The 23,798-nt window shown below is 38.6% G+C and overlaps 1 protein-coding gene and 1 long non-coding RNA gene across 2 annotated transcripts in view; one reads left to right on the top strand and one right to left on the bottom strand.

Moving 5' to 3' along the window:
- LOC128093590 (uncharacterized) overlaps window positions 1–23,798 on the bottom strand; it is a 435,512-nt gene that overhangs the window by 228,449 nt on the left and 183,265 nt on the right. The gene's annotated exons all lie outside the window — the stretch shown is intronic.
- The window catches only part of LOC120430011 (uncharacterized), an 8,696-nt gene continuing 2,029 nt past the window's right edge, over window positions 17,132–23,798 (top strand). Inside the window, exons 1-2 of the long non-coding RNA XR_008212642.1 lie at window positions 17,132–17,150; window positions 18,740–18,792. This is a non-coding gene — a long non-coding RNA (uncharacterized LOC120430011). The remainder of the gene's footprint in view (window positions 17,151–18,739; window positions 18,793–23,798) is intronic.

The following is a 23,798-nucleotide window of genomic DNA, read 5'->3' as shown; positions in this document are numbered from 1 at the left end:
CAAAATAATACCAAAATGTGCCATCCTGACTTAGAAAATTTTCCACAATTTCAAGTCATTTCTTTAGGGAATATATCAAAAATGTTTAAAATCAAGTTTGAAATTTCCGGTTTTCAATTAAATCATCCGCTTTGAGACATCATTTTAGCGCAAAATTAATTATTTTGTCAAAATTGGTCAAAATTTTCCCATAGTTTCAGAGGAACTTGATAAAACACTGTAATACCAAAAGAATACCAAAATGTGGTGTTCGACCATTGACAAATTCTGCAATTTTGTAATATCAAAACAATACCTTTAATTGGTATGATAGCACATTTTGCTCTTGCATAATCATTAAGACAAATTTTAAAGGGTCCATGAATACCAAAATTTGGTATTGATACAGTCATCCCACATATTCGGAACACCCACAAATTCGGAACACTTTTGAGATAATTTGTCAATAGCATGCCAAATGCATCTTTTGTGTGGACCCTACTATTTTTAGGACATTTACCCGAGCATGGGTAAATAACAAGGGAAATGCGTAATAATACCTTTCTCTGGTATCAATACCAAATTTTGGTATTCCTGGACCCTTTAAAATTGGTCTTGAGGATTATGCAAGAGCAAAATGTGGTATCATACCAATTTAAGGTATTGTTTTGATATTGAAAAATTGCAAATTTGTCAATGGTCGAACACCACATATTGGTATTCTTTTGGTATTACAGTGTTTTATCAAATTCCTCTGAAACTATGGGAAAATTTTGACCAATTTTGACAAAATAATTAATTTTGCACTAAAATGGTGTCTCAAAGCGAATGCTTTCATTGAAAACCGGAAATTTCAAACTTGATTTTAAACATTTTTGATATACCCCCTAAAGAAATGACTTGAAATTGTGGAAAATTTTCTAAGTCAGGATTGCACATTTTGGTATTATTTTGGTATTAAAGTGTTTTATCAAATTCCTCTGAAACTATGGGAAAATTTTGACCAATTTTGACAAAATAATTAATTTTGCACTAAAATGATGTCTCAAAGCGAATGCTTTCATTGAAAACCGGAAATTTCAAACTTGATTTTAAACATTTTTGATATGCCCCCTAAAGAAATGACTTGAAATTGTGGAAAATTTTCTAAGTCAGGATGGCACATTTTGGTATTAAAGTGTTTTATCAAATTCTTCTGAAACTATGGGAAAATTTTGACCAATTTTGACAAAATAATTAATTTTGCACTAAAATTATGTCTCAAAGCGAATGCTTTCATTGAAAACCGGAAATTTCGAACTTGATTTTAAACATTTTTGATATACCCCCTACAGAAATGACTTGAAATTGTGGAAAATTTTCTAAGTCAGGATGGCACATTTTGGTATTATTTTGGTATTGAAAGGTTTGATCAATTTTCTCTGAAACTTTGGGATTTTTATTTACCAATTTGGACAAGATAATAAATTTTGCGCTAAAATGACTTGAAAAAAAAACCAAATACTTTGAAAAACGAGTCAATCGAAAGATTATTGAATTTTGGTGAATTTCAATCCAGTTTTATTTTAATAACACTTATTTTTCAATCTTGTTATTTTTCAGAATCTTCAAGAACTTCATGCACAGGCCGTTCATCAATGACAAATGCATTCGGTGTGGTGAAGAATATCACTAAGAACAACATGGAATCATCAGGTGAGTAGATTTGGCTGTTGCGTATGGATCATTTCCGTTTTTTCACTAACTGCAACTGCTGCACTAAAAATGGTATGAAAATACCAAATTTTGGTATTACTTGTGCAAATATCAGCGACCAAAATGTGATCTTGGTTGCCCAGTAATAGATGGTAAAATACCATCAAATCATACCAAAATCATGTATGTGCAAGACCACAGGAATACCAAAATCTGATTTTCAAGGGCGCGGGAATACCTAAAAATAAAACCGTGGTAATACCATGTTCAGGTATTCGAGCAATGTTCAAAAATCCAGAAGACCTCAACTTGGTATTGAAATGGTTTTATGTTGTGGTATTATTTTACCTTTGGAATATCATGGTTTGGTATTGTTGTGCCCTTCCACATACTAGACTTTGGTATGATTTCATGGTATTTTACCATCTATTACTGGGCAACCAATGGCACATTTTGGTCGCTGTTATTTGCCCAAGTAATACCAAAATTTGGTATTCCCGTGTTATTTACCCCTGCTCGGGTATCTGGACATTCTCTTGCTATTTCACTAGTAAAAGAAGTACTTTTTGAACTTTTTATTCATTTCAAGACTATTTCATTCAGAGCAGCAAAACACTGCCTCGAAATTGCCTGTTTCATAATTGTGGGATGTTATTGTGCCTCCCACAATTGTGGAACACCTGAATTCTACTGATATTTTCACAAAAAAAGTTATCAGACCATTCATAAAACATAACTAAGCTTGAGTTTCGTTGGTTTCAGTGCGTGAAGTCATTATTTTGTAAAAAATATGTACTCATGGAGAAAACCAAAGTTTGTTTACATCCGTAAGAAAAAAGTGTTCCGAATTTGTAGATTTCAAGGGTCAAAGTTTTTCTTCAATAACTTGATATAAAAGTTAAATTTGCAGTTGTTCGATATTGCATTCGAAAGATCGCAAAAAAAGCTTTCAAATGAAGGTAAAAGCGAATCATTAAGTTGAATTATCGATTTGCTATGATTTTTTGAACATTGGCCGATCTGTAAACTGTTCCGAATATGAGGGATGACTGTACCAGAGAAAGGTATTATTACGCATTTCCCTTGTTATTTACCCATGCTCGGGAACAGTAGGCCTCTCACGCATATCCCATTGTATGCAGATGATGATGAGGTATTGACTCCAAACCATTTTTTGCTCAATCAATCCGGAGCGACTAGTTTGAGCTTAAATGACGTCTCAAAAACTGAAGCAAGTCGTGAGCACTGGAAAAGAGCTGAACAAGCTGCAAAGGTATATTGGGATCGTTGGATACATGAATACCTCCCAACCATAGGAAAACGATCTAAGTGGTAAGAAGTCACTAGACCGATTGAACTGAATGATTTCTTCTGATGAAAAACAAAAGGGTGTCTGGATAAAAGCCATCGTTATAGGGACGTGGCGTTACATCGTGCTGCCACCTGGTTTTTTTAAGCGCAAGAGTGTAAAAGTGCTGAGTCATCGTCTAAAAATAGACGGCGTCCTATCTCGCCCAGCAAAATGAAGTCGATAAAGTAGTCGGTTTCGATGAGAAAAAGTGGAAAACGTGGTCTAAAAATAGCGACGCCATCCCCCTATTGAACTTCGTCCAGGTAAGGATGGTCACGTAAGATCTGTACGTATAAGAACGTCAGATCATCATGAGTTTATTGAGTCGGTATCAAATTTACTAGTGTTTGATGTCAGAAAACCAAATCTAGAAAAAGAGACAGACAAGGTTCCTAAATTTATGGGAATGATACGAGAAATACAGTAGTTGTTCGGTAACTGGGCTGAGAACGTAGCCCAGTCACCGAATGTTGCTCGTTAACTGGGCTGAACAAAAAATAACGAGGGGACCACCGATGCATAATATTTTCCAGATGAAATATTAAAATAAAAGTTACTCAAATTTATTTACAATGCTTTCTTTTCATTTTTCTTCAATTGTAACTTGAAATTAAACAAAAGTTTGAAAAAAGTTTCTTTATTTATTGAATATGATTATTGCATCCATTAACCCCTCGGTCATTTTGGTTTGTTTTGATTTTTTGACGTTTGTCTGCTTTTTAACTGGGCTACGGCCCAGTTATCGAGCGCCCAGTTAAAAAGCAGCCCAGTTAAACAACGCCCAGTTACCGAACAACTACTGTACATACACAAACCATTAAAAAAGATAATTGGGGCAAGAAGAAGACGCCCGATTATGAAAAAACCAAACTTATTGCAGCTGAGCTTCAAAGTAAGGCTGAAGAAGCTAAACTAAAGGCAAAGAAAAAAGGCAAAATTCGACCATGGAATGGTGTTTGGCTTACCATGCTCGCCTGTTATTTGATGATTTGTCAAGTTTTTGGCAACGAGACTAAAGGCCTAATAGCTTACGATTGCACTACGGCCGATGTCAATCTAACAACTTATTCGTTATTGGATGTAGCCTCATGTCTGCCTCCAATGACTAACTTAACTACTACACAGGTGTCGATTCAAGTACTTCAAAGAAGTGCTAAGACGACGGCCAGAGTGTGCCAATGTAAAGTCATAATGAAAAGATCTATAAGGCATTGTGGAATGCACAGTCATACTTCAGACTACGAACATAGTTACAACTATATAGTGAAGGAATTTACGCCGGACGAATGTCTTATGGCTCACGTGTCGAATTCCATTAATCTGGCTGACAATTACAAAATTAGCCAACTTAAAAGGAACGCGACAACACGAGGCGAAGCATTAATAGTGGGGCATGTAAAAGGAACTACATGTCATGGAGGAACTTACACTACACCCTCTTACACATGGGTAGAAGCTCTCGTGTATTATGAATACGATATAACACTGTTTGATTATATAGCTACAAGAGATATCGAAAATGACCAGGTAGAGTTGCACAGAAAAAAATTGTGTAAATTTGGAAGCTTTAATTTTGGAAGGTTGAATATTACTCCTTTTATGATGTAATTTTACCTCAATTAAGACTGAAAAAGTGACATTACACCAGAAAAGTGGTAAAAATACACATTTTCAGAGGTAAAATTACACATTTTTTCTGACATAAAAGATGTACCCCTTCCCAGATGTAATATTACCATGATTTTTTTTTTCTGTGTGAAAAGAGGTTTAGTTTGCTCTTACTCTCATGGAAAGTGTTTAGACTCTGAAGAGGGATGTAAACCTTAACAGAATTTGCGAAGATGTCGAATTCGAAGTTCTGTATGAAGGAAAAGTAAATAAGACTGTGGACAGCGACGACAAACAAGCATCACTAAGTCAGAAAGCTGTGTACAGTACGATTTCCGATGCACACCTATTCTCTATTCGCACTCGCGAATCAACAAAAATTTGTGGTTATGATGGGTATAAAACTGATCATCCGAGAATCCTTATAATCGAAGTCAACGGATTCAGGTCACCATTTCGCAGAAGACCTAATGGAAAAAATTATGATCTTTTTACATATTTTTACTCAAAAATCACTCTTGTCGAAAATTACATCGGGCAAAAGCTTAACGATGTATATGCAAATATTATGACGGAGATGTGCAAGTTGGACAAGACCATTATGGAAACGAAGCTAACTTTAGCTCGGTTGAATCCAACGGAATTTGTTTCAAGTATAGTGAAACGATCTAGTTACACTGCAGTAGTAGCGGGCGAAGTTATACACATTTTGCAGTGTAAACCCGTATACGTGACGCCGAGAGCAACCGAAAGATGCTATCAGGAAATTCCGGTGACGCACAATAACAAAACCATGTTTCTCGCCCCAGTTACAAGAATAGTACACTCAAACCCTGATGGTTTGACACCAACTGTTGTCAAACGAACTGGGTCACTTTTTAGTTTGACACCCCTTTTACACGGAGTTCACACAAACTACCAAACGCTGGTTTTGATAGGGCGCGTGAGCACCGTGTAAAAAGTGACAGTTCGTCACTTTTTAGTTTGACTTTGACCAACCAACGGGGTACAAACTAAAAAAGTGTCAAACGAAAAAGTGACCAACCACCGGGGGTTGAGTGTACAGACAAGAGGAACTGAAATCGATTGCACACCACTTTTACCCGTTAAATTTATGTTTGGAGGCCGGTGGTATACATCCGATGGTCGCCTCCGTGAATCCACAATACCAAATAAACTGACCACAGACGTGATCACGAGTTGGTCGTATACTCCCCTTCCAAATTTGATGGAAAGTGGCGTATATGATGCCAATAGTATCGAAAAAATGAGAAACATGATTAATGAGCAAGGTGGTCGACGAGTTGCATCAACCGTTATTTACAAAATGATGAGTGGATAACATCCCAACATACAAGGTTTTCGTACTGATGCCTTAATTCCTGAAAATATTATTGAAGGTATATTCAACAAGCACTGGAATAATTTTATTTCTTGGTCGACGTGGTTTGGAAATATAACATCCTTTATTATACACAGCAAAAAATAATGTAAAAATGGAAGGTTGAAAACAGAATGATGAAAAAAATAATGATGAATTTTACCTCTATAATTGTTGAATAACGATTTTTTTTTTGTCAAACAGGTTTTACACAAAAAATGTGTAATATTACCTAATTTTTGATGAATATTCAACATTATTTTTGTTACTCGTATAGGGGAGAGTGGGGAGACTTGATCCCCTTTTTTTGTATCGCACATAATTCTGTCAATTTCTCACAAAACTATGATATTTTTGCATGAATTGAAAGCTTAAACATTCAACTATGTTTGGCTGATAAGGGTATTTCGTCAGATAAACTCTTCGAATAATGCCAAGCGTTTTAAAAAAATATTTCAAGCCGGCATTTTCAAAATGTTGGGGGTAAATTGATCCCCCTTTCAACATTTTGAAGAAATCTTAAGCAAAATGTTTCTTATTAATCCAAACTTTTAGTTTTCTATAAGATACAGCAATTTCACATTAAACCTGTACGTTTGTGTTCAAAATATAACAAGTTTAGCATGTAAAATATTTAAAAACTTAAAATTTTCTTTTTTAGACCAAAATTGAGCATGTTTACAAAAGCTGGTAATTTTTGTTTACAAAACTTTTGAAAAATGGTTCAAACTGAAGTTAGTTATGTACATCTATACTGAAGGAAACTATGTACGAAAACCCAGCCAAATTATTTAACCTTGAGGCTGATTCCAGTGACTGTAAAAATGCAGGGATCAAGTCTCCCTAAACTCACTTTTTCAAACAATTGATTGTAAAAATAGTATGACGATAAATTTAACGTCAAATGCGTAAGGGTTTTGGAGTTGATGTGTTTATCAAACAATTCATGTATAAAAAATATTTTTTTAAATAATTTTTGAGTGTTTTCTATACTTATCAAAACAAAGAAAAAAGATCTCTTGGAAGGTTTTTGCAGCACTTCTTAGAAAAATGTGTGTAACTCAATCTAATCATTTTTTTCATTTTTTTTCTTTGTTTTCTACAATGAGTTTTAGTCAATTTCGCACAACTTTCTAGTACAATGCTAATTGTTTTACCCACATGCTGACGAGATACAGGCTTGGGATCAAGTCTCCCCACTCTCCCCTACTTGAGTAATATTCATCAAATTTAGGTACAATATTAATCATCTTTTGACCCAGGGACTTTGACAACTGTCAAACGCAACGTTTTGAAAAGTGGTTGGCAGAAACATGTCGGATCGTGATTCAACCGTCGCGAGTTCGGGAGTTTTGATCGCTCGTGCGTCAAACAATCGTTGCAGATTCTGTGCCGTCGTCGTTGTGTGTTTTGGTGAGTTTGTGTTGGTGCTTCTTCCGGATCGGTTTGGAGGAAGGTGCCGGGTGTTTACGTCCAGGAATCGGCACCGATTCCGTGCCGCCGTCGTCGTTTGTTTTGGTGAGTTTGTGTTGGTGCTTCTTCCGGTTCGGTCTGGAGGAAGGTGCCGGGTGTTTACGTCCAGGAATCGTCGCAGATTCCGTGCCGCCGTCGTCTTTAGTTTTGGTGAGCTTGTGATGGTGCTTCTTCCGGTTCGGTTTGGGAGAAGTTGCCAGTATGTCCGGGTGTTTACGTCCTGGAATCTTCGCAGATTTCGTGCCACCGTCGTCGTTTGTATTGGTGTGTTTGTGTTGGTGCTTCTTCCGGATCGGTCTGGAGGAAGGTGCCGGGTGTTTACGTCCAGGAATCTTCGCAGATTCCGTGCCGCCGTCGTCGTTTGTTTTGGTGAGTTTGTGTTGGTGCTTCTTCCGGATCGGTTAGTTCTTCTTTTGGACTGGTTTGGAAGAAGAGTCCGGGTGTTTTGGCCACTTGCGCGTCCAAGAATCCTTAAAAAGTGGTGCTTTTTTGGTTAAGTTTGGAGGAAGTTGCCTGTCGAGTTTTGGGGTTTGAACAGTTACCTGCCCGTGTGGATCAATCGGACCGCGCACTGGATCACAATCCAGAGGTTGCTGGTTCGAATCCCGCGGCGGGGGCTCTAAAATTCTTTGTGTAAATATGGGTATTCGGCGCCGTCGCTCCGTGTTATACTCTAGTACACTTAGGAGCCCAGGGCGGCGAAGTCCTTGTAGTTAAAAAAGGAAGACACTAGTGGTTGGTACTAGCAATGGTGGCCGACAGCTATAAAGTCAACTTCGTTTTTTTTACAGATCATGAAGAATCTGATGCACGATCCATTTATTTCAGGATAGTTGGTTAAGCGGTATACGCACTTCGGAAGGAACCGGTCAAGAAAAAAATCAAATGGGCAGCAGCGGCAGCGCAAGCAAGTCAGAGAGGGTGAAGAAAAGCCCCAAGAAATCGCTCCCTCTCCTTTGTTCTGCTGTTCGTAAAGCTGTTTCTTGACCCCTTTCCTTCCGATCAGCATACTAGCCTTTAGTCGGGATGACTTGTTTATCGTACTTATTCATCCAAAATATAATGAAAAAATGATTTTTTCAACAAACGTTAAATTTGGAGTAAATTGGTGTTCATGTTCATTTTGTAAGTAAAAACAGGACCAATATCCAATATCGTTTTTAATTATTTCTCAGAGTGTTATCAAATTGGCTTGGTGAGAAGCATTCTTTGATGGCCCCTCTCGCGTAACACGCATCACTTTTCGGTTTCTGGATTGACACCGCAACAGTTAAGAGTCCTAATGACAATTTTAAATATCATTAAATTTAATTATCAACTCATCTTTACAGCTTCTCAGAACAAACGACTCTTGGAAAATGCCAAAGCCAACGTGGAAAAAGCAGCCGCCATAAGTAAAAAAAAATGTTTTTCGGATCTAATCACCATTAGTCGACGTCTATTTCCACTTTTAGATAAGTTTTGTTTTCTTAAGAATATGACACTTTGTAAAAAAATCGTTTTGGTTGGTTTTCCCTCGGTTGCTGACTGAAGCCTGGAGGTGTTGTATGCTCTGCAACTCTTTGCCGCTGATTCAACGGCAATGGCTGCAGATTTGGAACCACTCGAGTAGATCCTGCTCCTGGTGACGCCAAATCAGGAAAATCCACGTCCGTGTATGCTGGTGGTGTTTTGCGACGATTTGGTTGGTGCCTCGTCGTCGCTTGCTGCCGAATTTTTACAAACTCAGCACGTTTTGGGCAGCTTCGATTCTTGGTAGAATGGTCGCCGCCGCAATTGAAGCATTTCGCTTCGATGTTCTCGTTGATTGTTTCGCAAGCTTGAGTTTTGTGCTCACCTCCGCAGGTTGCACAACGACTCTTGATGAAACAGTTCCTTCCACCATGTCCAAACTGCAAGCAATTCGAACATTGTGTCACGTCACGGTGCACTGGACGATAACGTTCCCAAGTCACGATGATGTTGAAAATTGCCCGAACTGCTTTCAGCTCAGACGGCGTTGTCGATCCTTTCTCGAGATGAACCAGGTACAGTTGATCACGATACTTGATGTCCTTGTTGTGTCTCGTCATCTTGAAGACTTCGATCACGTTCAACTTAAGAGTTTTGAGCTCTTCTTTCAGCACACTCACATCCATGTCATACAGGCCACGGAGGACCTGTTTCATGGGTCGTTTACCTGGATCGTCATGGCTGTAGTATTCAATCTTGGTGTTGTTCAGGAAATCCCGAACGTAGTTGTAATCCTTTCTGGTAGGTAGCAGAATTTTGAGTCCATCAGCAGACAAGCGAATGGAAGCTCGTAAAGCACCAGATTTGATAAACCCGGTCAGCCACATTCGCACCGAATCCGATGACGATGTTTTCACAAAAATGGGTGGCAACTTTTCCCGTCGTTCAAACTCTTCCTTCTCGCTCACGTCCACAGGGAGGGTAGCGAACTGGTTTCCAGACAATTTTTGAGCGTCCTTGCTCAAACTGCCTGGCTTTGCAGGTAGCGCTTCGGCATTTTTATTGCAGGTGTATATTTCATGTGGGATAATATCTCAAGGATTTCAACTGGTGAAACTTCGTCTGGGAAGGTAGCTACTGCTTGCAGCATTATTTTTTTTTGGTAAGTACACAGCAAAAAATCTGATGGTAAAATCGCATGCACATCACCATTATGAAAAAAGTAATTTAACATTACACTTTGCATATACAATTTTTGGAAACACAAAAAAGATGCCACCGATGGGATTCAAACCCAACATTAACAGTATGGACTGGCGCCTTAGCCCGAAGTACCTTTAAAGAAAACACCGTAACTTAAACATGTTCTGTCTGTTGCAGACACAAAATAGGTCGATAGTGAGCAACCTGTCGAGTTCAGACATTTATTTAAGTTGAACAAAAGTTGTCCAAGAACTGGCATTCCGTCTAACCTTAAAGTAATATTTGCAAAAAATCCAACCCGGGTCCTTAGAGCGATCAAGCAGTTGGCCGCTAACTGATTGCCGCCCACAAAGTACCCTGAGTCATGAAAAAAATATTCGTTTGAATCAAATGTTTTATTTACGTTCTCTGAAATGGATGACAGTTCAATACCTATCCTTCCACTTTCTCAGCCACAAATTACACATTTTTTAATGCAATAATACACATTCTTCCGTAAAATTCAACATTTTTGCGGTAAATTTCATCATTTTTCTAGGTAAATTTCATCATTATTTGAGGCAAATTTCATCATTTTCTGATGAAAATTCATCATTTTCTATGGTAAAATTTATCATTTTTTGACAAAGGACTTTGTCTTAAAGCTCTATCTGCGGTGTCAATGCAAAATTTTTCGAAAATGTAGCGTTACCGTCGCAAGCCCTCGGCGTGACATTCTGTTTCTGTTGCGTAGATGCCGTGAAAACTATTTAAGCTAAAAATTAGCCTCTGGAGGATTTAGTGTCCATCAGACTTTCATCAAAGACGGACCTTACGTTGGGAATTTTATTGCTCACACACACACACGCAGGTGGTGCACGAACTTGAGAGAAGGTCCAAGAAGTTATTGACGGTAGCCAGAACGGTCACCGGAATACCGAAATTATTGGGAACAATTTGGTAGGATATCGGTCACACCCGGAGTGGCCAGTGCCCTGTGGGAAGGTTCTACCGGGAGGACATTTACGGAACCATACAAATTTGGGCAATATGGGTATCAAAATTCATGGTTTTTGATACTGGTAATGAAAATGACCATTTTGGCAGGATTGGCCACACCCGGAGTGGCCATTGCCCTGAGGGAAGGTTCTACCGGGAGGACATTTACGGAACCATACAAATTTGGGCAATATGGGTATCAAAATTCATGGTTTTTGATACTGGTAATGAAAATGACCATTTTGGCAGGATTGGCCACACCCGGAGTGGCCATTGCCCTGAGGGAAGGTTCTACCGGGAGGACATTTACGGAACCATACAAATTTGGGCAATATGGGTATCAAAATTCATGGTTTTTGATACTGGTAATGAAAATGACCATTTTGGCAGGATTGGCCACACCCGGAGTGGCCATTGCCCTGAGGGAAGGTTCTACCGGGAGGACATTTACGGAACCATACAAATTTGGGCAATATGGGTATCAAAATTCATGGTTTTTGATACTGGTAATGAAAATGACCATTTTGGCAGGATTGGCCACACCCGGAGTGGCCATTGTCCTGAGGGAAGGTTCTACCGGGAGGACATTAATCGAACCATACGACTTGGGGCAATATGCGTATCAAAATTCATGGTTTTTGATACTGGTGATGAAAATGGCCATTTTGACCGGATTGGCCACACCCGGAGTGGCCAGTGCCCTGTGGGAAGGTTCTACCGGGAGGACATTTACGGAACCATACAAATTTGGGCAATATGGGTATCAAAATTCATGGTTTTTGATACTGGTAATGAAAATGACCATTTTGGCAGGATTGGCCACACCCGGATTGGCCATTGCCCTGAGGGAAGGTTCTACCGGGAGGACATTTACGGAACCATACAAATTTGGGCAATATGGGTATCAAAATTCATGGTTTTTGATACTGGTAATGAAAATGACCATTTTGGCAGGATTGGCCACACCCGGAGTGGCCATTGCCCTGAGGGAAGGTTCTACCGGGAGGACATTTACGGAACCATACAAATTTGGGCAATATGGGTATCAAAATTCATGGTTTTTGATACTGGTAATGAAAATGACCATTTTGGCAGGATTGGCCACACCCGGAGTGGCCATTGCCCTGAGGGAAGGTTCTACCGGGAGGACATTAATCGAACCATACGACTTGGGGCAATATGCGTATCAAAATTCATGATTTTTGATACTGGTGATGAAAATGGCCATTTTGACCGGATTGGCCACACCCGGAGTGGCCAGTGCCCTGTGGGAAGGTTCTACCGGGAGGACATTAATCGAACCATACGACTTGGGGCAATATGGGTATCAAAATTCATGGTTTTTGATACTGGTAATGAAAATGACCATTTTGGCAGGATTGGCCACACCCGGAGTGGCCATTGCCCTGAGGGAAGGTTCTACCGGGAGGACATTTACGGAACCATACGACTTGGGGCAATATGGGTATCAAAATTCATGGTTTTTGATACTGGTGATGAAAATGGAGTGGCCAGTGCCCTGTGGGAAGGTTCTACCGGGAGGACATTTACGGAACCATACAAATTTGGGCAATATGGGTATCAAAATTCATGGTTTTTGATACTGGTGATGAAAATGGCCATTTTGGCCGGATTGGCCACACCCGGATTGGCCATTGCCCTGAGGGAAGGTTCTACCGGGAGGACATTTACGGAACCATACAAATTTGGGCAATATGGGTATCAAAATTCATGGTTTTTGATACTGGTAATGAAAATGACCATTTTGGCAGGATTGGCCACACCCGGAGTGGCCATTGCCCTGAGGGAAGGTTCTACCGGGAGGACATTTACGGAACCATACGACTTGGGGCAATATGCGTATCAAAATTCATGGTTTTTGATACTGGTGATGAAAATGGCCATTTTGACCGGATTGGCCACACCCGGAGTGGCCAGTGCCCTGTGGGAAGGTTCTACCGGGAGGACATTTACGGAACCATACAAATTTGGGCAATATGGGTATCAAAATTCATGGTTTTTGAAACTGGTAATGAAAATGGCCATTTTGACTGGATTGGCCACACCCGGAGTGGCCATTGCCCTCGGGAAGGTTCTACCGGGGGGACATTAATCGAACCATACGACTTGGGGCAATATGGGTATCAAAATTCATGGTTTGGCCACTACGGGTGTGGCCAATCCGGGTGTGGCCAATCCGGTCAAAATTGTCATTTTCATTACCAGTTTCAAAAACCATGAATTTGGATTCCCATATTACCCCAAGTCGTATGGTTCGAATAATGTCCCCCTGGTAGAACCTTTCCCAGGGCACTGACCACTCCGGGTGTGGCCAATCCGGTCAAAATGGCCATTTTCATTACAAGTTTCAAAAATCATGAATTTTGATACCCATATTGCCCCAAGTCGTATGGTTCGATTAATGTCCCCCCCGGTAGAACCTTCCCCAGGGCAATTGCCACTCCGGGTGTATCCACTCCGGTCAAAATGGCCATTTTCATTACCAGTTTAAAAAACCATGAATTTTGATACCCATATTGCCCCAAGTCGTATGGTTCGATTAATGTCCCCCGGTAGAACCTTCCCGAGGGCACTGGCCACTCCGGGTGTGGCCAATCCAGTCAAAATGGCCATTTTCATTATCAGTTTCAAAAACCATGAATTTTGATACCCATATTGCCCCAAGTCGTATGGTTCGATTAATCTCCCCCCCGGTAGAACCTTCCCCAGGGCAATTGCCATTCCGGGTGTATCCACTCCGGTCAAAATGGCCATTTTCATTACCAGTTTAAAAAACCATGAATTTTGATACCCATATTGCCCCAAGTCGTATGGTTCGATTAATGTCCCCCCGGTAGAACCTTCCCGAGGGCACTGGCCACTCCGGGTGTGGCCAATATCCTATAAATGTGGTCCCAAGCCCATTGCCCCAAATCATTCTGGTCCGGTGAACGTCCTTACAATCTTCATAAGAACAGAATCCCTCCCAATTTAGTGCACAAACTGTGTTTTTCAATGTGTGCGTGTGTGTGTGTGAGCAATAAAATTACCACCGTGGATCCGCTTTTGTCGAAACCTCGTAAGGCACTGAATTTTTCTGAGGCTATCTGTTAGCTTAAATAGTTCGCATGAAATGTGGCAACAGTGGTGCAACATTCTCGCGTGACAGTTCCACGTAAACAGGAGAGGAGGCAAAATTTGCACCATGTTGCCACATTTCATGCGAACTATTTAAGCTAACAGATAGTCTCAGAAAAATTCAGTACCTTACGAGGTTTCGACAAAAGCGGATCCACGGTGGTAATTTTATTGCTCACACACACACACGCACACATTGAAAAACACAGTTTGTGCACTAAATTGGGAGGAATTCTGTTCTTATGAAGATTGTAAGGACGTTCACCGGACCAGAATGATTTGGGGCAATGGGCTTGGGACCACATTTATAGGATATTGGCCACACCCGGAGTGGCCAGTGCCCTCGGGAAGGTTCTACTGGGGGGAAATTAATCGAACCATACGACTTGGGGCAATATAGGTATCAAAATTCATGGTTTTTGAAACTGATAATGAAAATGGCCATTTTGACTGGATTGGCCACACCCGAAGTGGCCAGTGCCCTCGGGAAGGTTCTACCGGGGGGACATTAATCGAACCATACGACTTGGGGCAATATGGGTATCAAAATTCATGGTTTTTGAAACTGATAATGAAAATGGCCATTTTGACTGGATTGGCCACACCCGGAGTGGCCAGTGCCCTCGGGAAGGTTCTACCGGGGGGACATTAATCGAACCATACGACTTGGGGCAATATGGGTATCAAAATTCATGGTTTTTGAAACTGATAATGAAAATGGCCATTTTGACTGGATTGGCCACACCCGGAGTGGCCAGTGCCCTCGGGAAGGTTCTACCGGGGGGACATTAATCGAACCATACGACTTGGGGCAATATAGGTATCAAAATTCATGGTTTTTGAAACTGATAATGAAAATGGCCATTTTGACTGGATTGGCCACACCCGAAGTGGCCAGTGCCCTCGGGAAGGTTCTACCGGGGGGACATTAATCGAACCATACGACTTGGGGCAATATGGGTATCAAAATTCATGGTTTTTGAAACTGATAATGAAAATGGCCATTTTGACTGGATTGGCCACACCCGGAGTGGCCAGTGCCCTCGGGAAGGTTCTACCGGGGGGACATTAATCGAACCATACGACTTGGGGCAATATGGGTATCAAAATTCATGGTTTTTGAAACTGATAATGAAAATGGCCATTTTGACTGGATTGGCCACACCCGGAGTGGCCAGTGCCCTCGGGAAGGTTCTACCGGGGGGACATTAATCGAACCATACGACTTGGGGCAATATGGGTATCAAAATTCATGGTTTTTGAAACTGATAATGAAAATGGCCATTTTGACTGGATTGGCCACACCCGGAGTGGCCAGTGCCCTCGGGAAGGTTCTACCGGGGGGACATTAATCGAACCATACGACTTGGGCCAATATGGGTATCAAAATTCATGGTTTTTGAAACTGATAATGAAAATGGTCATTTTGACTGGATTGGCCACACCCGGAGTGGCCAGTGCCCTCGGGAAGGTTCTACCGGGGGGACATTAATCGAACCATACGACTTGGGGCAATATGGGTATCAAAATTCATGGTTTTTGAAACAGATAATGAAAATGGCCATTTTGACTGGATTGGCCACACCCGGAGTGGCCAGTGCCCTCGGGAAGGTTCTACCGGGGGGACATTAATCGAACCATACGACTTGGGGCAATATGGGTATCAAAATTCATGGTTTTTGAAACTGATAATGAAAATGGCCATTTTGACTGGATTGGCCACACCCGGAGTGGCCAGTGCCCTCGGGAAGGTTCTACCGGGGGACATTAATCGAACCATACGACTTGGGGCAATATGGGTATCAAAATTCATGGTTTTTGAAACTGATAATGAAAATGGCCATTTTGACTGGATTGGCCACACCCGGAGTGGCCAGTGCCCTCGGGAAGGTTCTACCGGGGGGACATTAATCGAACCATACGACTTGGGGCAATATGGGTATCAAAATTCATGGTTTTTGAAACTGATAATGAAAATGGCCATTTTGACTGGATTGGCCACACCCGGAGTGGCCAGTGCCCTCGGGAAGGTTCTACCGGGGGGACATTAATCGAACCATACGACTTGGGCCAATATGGGTATCAAAATTCATGGTTTTTGAAACTGATAATGAAAATGGCCATTTTGACTGGATTGGCCACACCCGGAGTGGCCAGTGCCCTCGGGAAGGTTCTACCGGGGGGACATTAATCGAACCATACGACTTGGGGCAATATGGGTATCAAAATTCATGGTTTTTGAAACTGATAATGAAAATGGCCATTTTGACTGGATTGGCCACACCCGGAGTGGCCAGTGCCCTCGGGAAGGTTCTACCGGGGGGACATTAATCGAACCATACGACTTGGGCCAATATGGGTATCAAAATTCATGGTTTTTGAAACTGATAATGAAAATGGCCTGGACTGGATTGGCCACACCCGGAGTGGCCAGTGCCCTCGGGAAGGTTCTACCGGGGGACATTAATCGAACCATACGACTTGGGGCAATATGGGTATCAAAATTCATGGTTTTTGATACTGGACATGAAAATTACCATTTTGATTGGACATTTTCCGAACCATACTTGTTTTGGCAATTTATTTCCACAGAGGTGCCAAAGATTGAAAACATTTTATAGGAATAAATTATTTAGGATTAAATACATAGGCAATGTTTTAAAAATATAAAATAAAATAGAATATTTTTTAGGAGTTTTGTACAAAGTTCTTTGTCATATTGGTCATGTAGAACATAACCACCTGCACCTTTTTTTTGCCACAATATCTGTCACCATTTCCTGATGAATATTACCATCATTTTTTTCTGTGTAGAGACCACAAAAGACCCGGGGGTCGTTAATGTGGATGGTTTGTTGTTGTATTTCTGTGAGGAAAAATGCAGACTCCCTGGTTAGTATGTTTTTCGGTGTTATTTATTTATTTATTTATTTATTTATTTTTTTGACACAGAACTCGGTCTTAGGGCTCGATTTAAAACGAAAAAAGTTCAAGATTTAAAACAATGTTAGGTACACAGAAAAAAATTGTGTAAATTTTGAAGCTTTAATATTGGAAGGTTGAATATTACCTCTTTTATGATGTAATTTAACCTCAATTTATACTGAAAAAGCGACATTACTCCAGTAAAGATATAAAATTACACATTTTTAGAGGTAAAATTACACATTTTTTCTGACATAAAAGATGTACCACTTCCCAGATGTAATATTACCATGATTTTTTTTTCTGTGTATCTTTCTTCCCTCTCGACCAATTTTAACGTTTTACCCAGCAAACGAGAGGGGAAGACTTTTACAATTATCTTAATGAACTGTCACAAAATATAAAAAAAAATCTTACATTATTTAAAAATAACTCTTCGCCATATAAGGATTTCTAACAAATTATTACACACAAACTCAAAGCGAATGATATGATGAAATGCATCGAAATGCATAAGAGTAACTCTCTACGAAATCGGTCGATTTCGACCATTTTTATTTTTTGTATTTTTTTATTTGGCTCAAACTTTGTGGGGGCCTTCCCTATGACCAAATAAGTTATTTTGTGACATTGGTTCACCCATAGAAGTCTCCATACAATTTTGGCAGCTGTCCTTACAAAAATGGTATGTAAATATTCAAACAGCTGTAACTTTTGAGTGAATTTTATGATCAATCAATCAGTTCAGAAAATTTGCTATAAAATTGTCAAAAAGACATTGAAGATTGGATCTCGGGTTGCTGAGATAGAGCCGCTTTAAGAAAAAGAAACACGAAAATTGAAGTTTTCTAAATCTCACCAAATAACCCACTATTTTCTATTGACGATATCTCAGCAACTAATGGTCTGATTTTCAATGTTAATACATGAAACATTCGTGAAATTTTCCGATCTCTACGGAACAAATATTTTGAAAATTTTTAAATCAAGACTAACATTTTAAAAGTGTCAAACATTGAAAATTTACGCCCAAAAATCACTATTTTTTCAAAAATTCATAGCTCGGCGGCAGATTTTTTGACCATGTTTCTCTATTGCTCAAAAGTTGCGGATTTTTGTCCCCTAAAACATATCAAAAAATCTCGAAAATCAAAAAATACGTATTTTGGGAAATTGAGTTTTAGTGAAAAAAAAGTTGATTGAAAAATCTGCAATATTTATTTCCCGTGCACCTATTTTTTTCTCAAAAGTCCTCAACAATACCTACAACTTTGCCGAAGACACCAAATTGATCAGAAAGTTCACTCAACAGTTACAGTTGTTTGAATATTTACATACCATTTTTATATGGACAGCTGCAAAAATTGTATGGAGACTTGTATGGGTGAACCAATGACGCAAAATAGCTTATTTGGTCATAGGGAAGGCCCCCACAAAGTTTGAGCCAAATCAAAAAATACAAATAAAATCCATTTCCGGTTTTGGTAGAGAATTGCTCATAAGTTTTTCTTACGTAAATGATGAATTCATAAAGATAACATTTATTTTAATAACAGGGCAAATTTTTTTCCTGTTCGGATGGATCTAAAATGCAGGAATCAGAATGCCAGTAAGTATCAGCAATATGATTACAAATAAGTAAAGTATTCATTAGGATGTTCCAAATCCGGGCTTACTCGGGGATATCCCCTGAAATCAAAGATCTCTAGGATAAATTTCAAATTTGAGTTCAAAATGTTTCAGTTTTTACCTGTGCAAGGCGCAATAACTTCCTAATTCTTTCCCATTCTCGTAAGTTGAATCTACATTAAAATTGGAAAAACTTTTCCAAAGACACCATATCTTTAGGATTTTTTGCTAAAAAGCTAGTCAAAATGTAATAATGATCTTGGTTCCAAAATTGGTAAGAATTGGATAGTTACTGCACATGCTACAAGTAAAAAACTGAAACTGGTTTTATCCCACTTTCCCGAATCCCATATCCCCGAAAATCAATTCCCCGAAAATTCCACATCCCCAAAAATCATTTCCCCGACAGTGCCACTTCCCCGAAAATTCTACATCCCTGAAAATCATTTTCCTGAAAATTCCATATCCCCGAATGTCATTTATCTGAATGGCAATTTTACCGAACTGTCGTTTTCCCGCATTTACATATATCCGAAAGGTTGCTTCCCCGAAAATTAAATTTTACCGAATGATAACCTAGATATTAACTTAATTGATTTTTAGGGATATTTTTACAAAAATATGATCCTAATATTAAATTCTACTACGTGTGTTTTTGAATATGAAAAAAAAAAACAAATAACCGTAGAAGGCCATTCATAAACCACGCGGACACTAAAAGAGTGCGGGGTATTGAGATCATCCACGTTCCATTAAGAGAAAAGATTTTATTTTTGTATGGGCACTTTTTCCAAAACGGTATCCACGTGGTCAGGATTGCACAGCAATGTGATAACTCGATTCACAGGATTCAGTTTGTTCTAGATTTTGTTCAACTGAACTGATGTGTCATTATCAATTATGGCAAAATTATGGCTGGTTTTATGAAGGTTTTTTGAGTTTTTTTTATTTCCTCATTTTTTACGTCAAATTTGAGTTCTGCGACCAACCCTTATAGTCAAATCTAAATAGTTGATTGTTGAATTACAAAATGCATTTTTTGAATATTTCATCACCATTTTGGCCGTCATTTTTTATTTGAAATTACTAAATCACTTCAAAGTAGTTTAGGGGTTATACTTACGCTCGTCAGTAAAAAAAGACGACTAAAAAATTTGTTTTTGAAATGAAGTGAAGTTTTGGTCTTCGGATAATCGAGTCTGGACTGTATTTTGATTTTCAACTAAATGCATTTTTTGCGAAATGATTAATGTATCAAACCGACGCTGCCGTGCTATCTTGTCGTTGTCGCTTTTTGACGTCCTGAGAAAAACGCGTTCAGGATTGGATTTTAGGTCTCTGTATATAGGTCAAAAGATGAGGCATTGTGAGCTGCACAAAATGGCGTTCTTAACTCTATTTGGCCAAAAATCGACGTACGACAAGTTAGCCCGACAGTGACGAAATGTTAAAAATATGCAACGCTGCTATTAAGTGGTTACATACATGTAAAAATCACAAAATTTCATGTTTCAGAAAATTTATTCAATCCACTTGAAAGATAATTTTCAATCACTCCTGAAAGTTTCATGAAGATATTTCATGATTAAACTGAGTAAGAGACGATATAAGCTCAAAATTTTGCAATGGGCAAAGCGAACTGTCAAACTTTGTGAGCGTTTTTCTATGAACACCGAGTTGGTTTACGGGTGCCACGATATCTCGAGATGTGATGGACCGAATTGGCAGAGATTTGAGGTGAAAACTGGCAAGACATATTCCGTATGCATGACGAAGCCCGATTTTGAAATTTTGTATTTAAAAAAAATACAAAAATCAAAAACTGGCAATTTTTTATATGAAAAACACAGAAATATTTTTATCTTTTTTTCAAATAAACTTTTTAAAAATCGGGCTTCGTCATGCACACAGGACCGGTTTAACGAAGCTTCAACAAAATTTTTAGCTCATTTGATCAAAGCAGTGTGGAGATATCGTGGCACCCGTTTTTTGAAACTGCTAACTTAAAATAGCCATATCTCGGCAATTATACAACCAAATGTCTTCAAATTTATTTTGATAATAGTTGAAAATATATATTTTAATGCTCTTAAAACAGATTTAAAAAAGTTTAAGTGTGTGCTCAAACCAACCTCTGACATTTTTTCCGATTTACATGTATGTAACCCCTTAAGATTTGATCATTAGAAATATATACTCTGCTTAAGATGTTCTCCTTATCAGGGCTGTGGAGTCGGAGTCGGAGTTGGAGCCGGAGTCGGTGAAGTCGGGTCTTTTTGGGGACCTGGAGTCGGAGTCGGAGTCGTCAAAACTCGAATAGCTGGAGTCGGAGTCGGCTAAATTTTATGAGCTGGAGTCGGAGTCGGAGCCAGAGTCGTAGATTTCTGATTGACCCGGAGTCGGAGCTGGAGTTGGAGTTATCAACATATTTCATATAATTTATGAACTAATTTATTGTTCAATATTTGTTATAATTTAGGTTAATTCCCATTTTTCAAATTTATTTATTGAATCGCGTGCACTGCGTTGACATTTTTATAATCATTTCATTTTTCGGATCAAGATATTTATCAGATGTCATGATGTTTTCGAAGCATTTCTATTGGGATTGGAAAGCTCTTATTGTGCTATTTCACTAAGATCACAGAATCATAATCTGTTAATCCTCTCTTGTCAATGTTTGCATACACTATACTATAGTGTCATAACTCATAAAATAGTAAATAATTGTGGCTGTGTAGTCAAAAAATTAAAACATATTAAAATGGTTCTTTACTGTCTCTTTTTGCTTGTATTTACAGTATGTAAAATAAGTATTTACACCCCTTGGGCCCTATGCACATTTTGTGATGCAACATGTAAACAATTTAAAGTTTGACAGAAACCTAGTACTACGTTTTGTACAGAAACTCATGCCGAACATTTTGCTACAAGCTCATGAAGAGATGATTTCTATAAAAAGTTCTATAACAAATACTATTACAAAAATCAAAAAAGGTGCAAAAAAAGTATGTACACATAAATAAAGTTATTCGTTGACAAATCACCATAAATCCAGCCTCTTAACTCCAAATAGGCATCTTTGACCGACTAAAAAAAATTTGGATTGAGTATAAAGTTTACTAACTTCTTAGCATAAAAGTTTAAATAACTTATCTAAACTTAATTTTGCAAACTTTTAATTCAACTAAATGTCAATATATTACTATAGAATTGCTAAGGTTTTAAGTAGATCCTTTTTGTTAATAGGAAAATAAAGGTTCACTATCAGTACTTAACAAAAAAATGTAACATTTGTAAAATTGACATTATAACTATACTAATAAATTATCAACAATTATATCAATCTACTACTTGGACCGCAACATGCTCATTTTGTATGTAAATAAAAATAAATAAAAGTGCCGTGCTGAAAACATTTAAAACAAACAAAAAATATCGAAAATAAGTTGCAACTAATTTTTAAATAATCATTGAATTGATTAGATATATCGATTACATCAATATTTACAATTTCTCTTAAAGTGTTGATTCTTAAGAATCCACTGCACGCGAACATTTTTTGCTTCGACTTTTTACGGAAATTGTAATAACTCTGAAAAGAAAACAGTATGAGTCCCACTTTTTGTATAAGGTAGGTCCTGTAGAAATGTTATGCAAAGTTCACATAATTTTCGCAAGTTTTTTTTTTGCTTTTTGAAGAAACTTTTGAAACAATCAGATCAGCTTAGGTCTTGTAAACTTTGCATAACTTTTCTACAGGACTTAATACAAAAAGTTGGACTCTAATTGTTTTCTATTCAGAGTTATGACAATTTCCGTAAAAAACTCGAAGCAAAAAATGTTTGCGTGTAGTGGATCCTTAAATAATATCGTTGAACAAGTCTAATTTTTTTTTAAATACCTTAAATCGGGGTGATATAATTGATATAATTTTATTTTTTTTTTTTCAAATATTAGAATTTGTATATGTTTAAAGTGTGTACTGGGCTGGATCACACAATTTCCATATACGTCCTCTGAAATAAATTTAAAATAGGTTTAAAAATAGTGCCTTTAAAATTGTCCATTTCAAAACCAGCGTATCTTTGATAGTTACTGTGTTTCTTTAAAATTTCAGCCTAAAATTATTCAAATGGATTCTATATGTCAATTCGATCATGAATGTTAACTTTCTTTTAATATTTCATTTAAAAAAAATTGTGTGGCTAGTATAAAAACTTAAAAAAAATGAATGTAAATTTAAAGTAGTTGAGCATGAGCATGAGCATGAACATGAGAGACCACCCATGGTTGTCCTTCTCCGTTGCTGAACAGGACCGTAATAACCTATCAGCACAACCGATCATACGCTTCAACGATCTGGTGATGTTTCCCTTATCAACAGCATAGAATGTAAATTTAAAGTAGTTTAATAAAAAGTTCCTATTTTTCAAACAACAACATTTAAATTTATTTAGAAAATTGTTGTGCAGAAAATGCGTTTAAATCTGAAGATATTTATGATTTTTGTTTCAAAAACGCTGAAAACATGTAACATAGAACAACGAACACTTATCTACCAATCTTAGTATGGTTCCATATCATTCTGTTTGTATAAATAATTCGTATGTATAATTTTGTTTAACACCCCGAACATAAATGTCACCCCGGTACTATTCGCTCAAGTGTGAACTAAAATGTGAGTGATGTGATTAATTGAAATTTTTGAAATATTTTAAATACAGATTAGGTGTCGGAGTCGGAGTCGGAGCCGGAGTCAACAATTTGTGGAAAGCTGGAGTCGGAGTCGGAGTCGGCCAGAGTTGGAAGGCCGGAGTCGGAGTCGGAGCCGGAGTCATCCATTTGTGGAAAGCCGGAGCCGGAGTCGGAGTCGGCTTAACTCAGAAAGCCGGAGTCGGAGTCGGAGTCGGAGTCGCTTGAAATATGACCCGACTCCGCAGCCCTGGATTTTACTATGTTGGTTTCTTCCAGTGTGACTCACTG

Source organism: Culex pipiens, chromosome 1 (assembly GCF_016801865.2).
Source record: "Culex pipiens pallens isolate TS chromosome 1, TS_CPP_V2, whole genome shotgun sequence".
NCBI lineage: Eukaryota > Metazoa > Arthropoda > Insecta > Diptera > Culicidae > Culex > Culex pipiens.
This window is presented reverse-complemented; position numbering and strand designations above follow the sequence as displayed.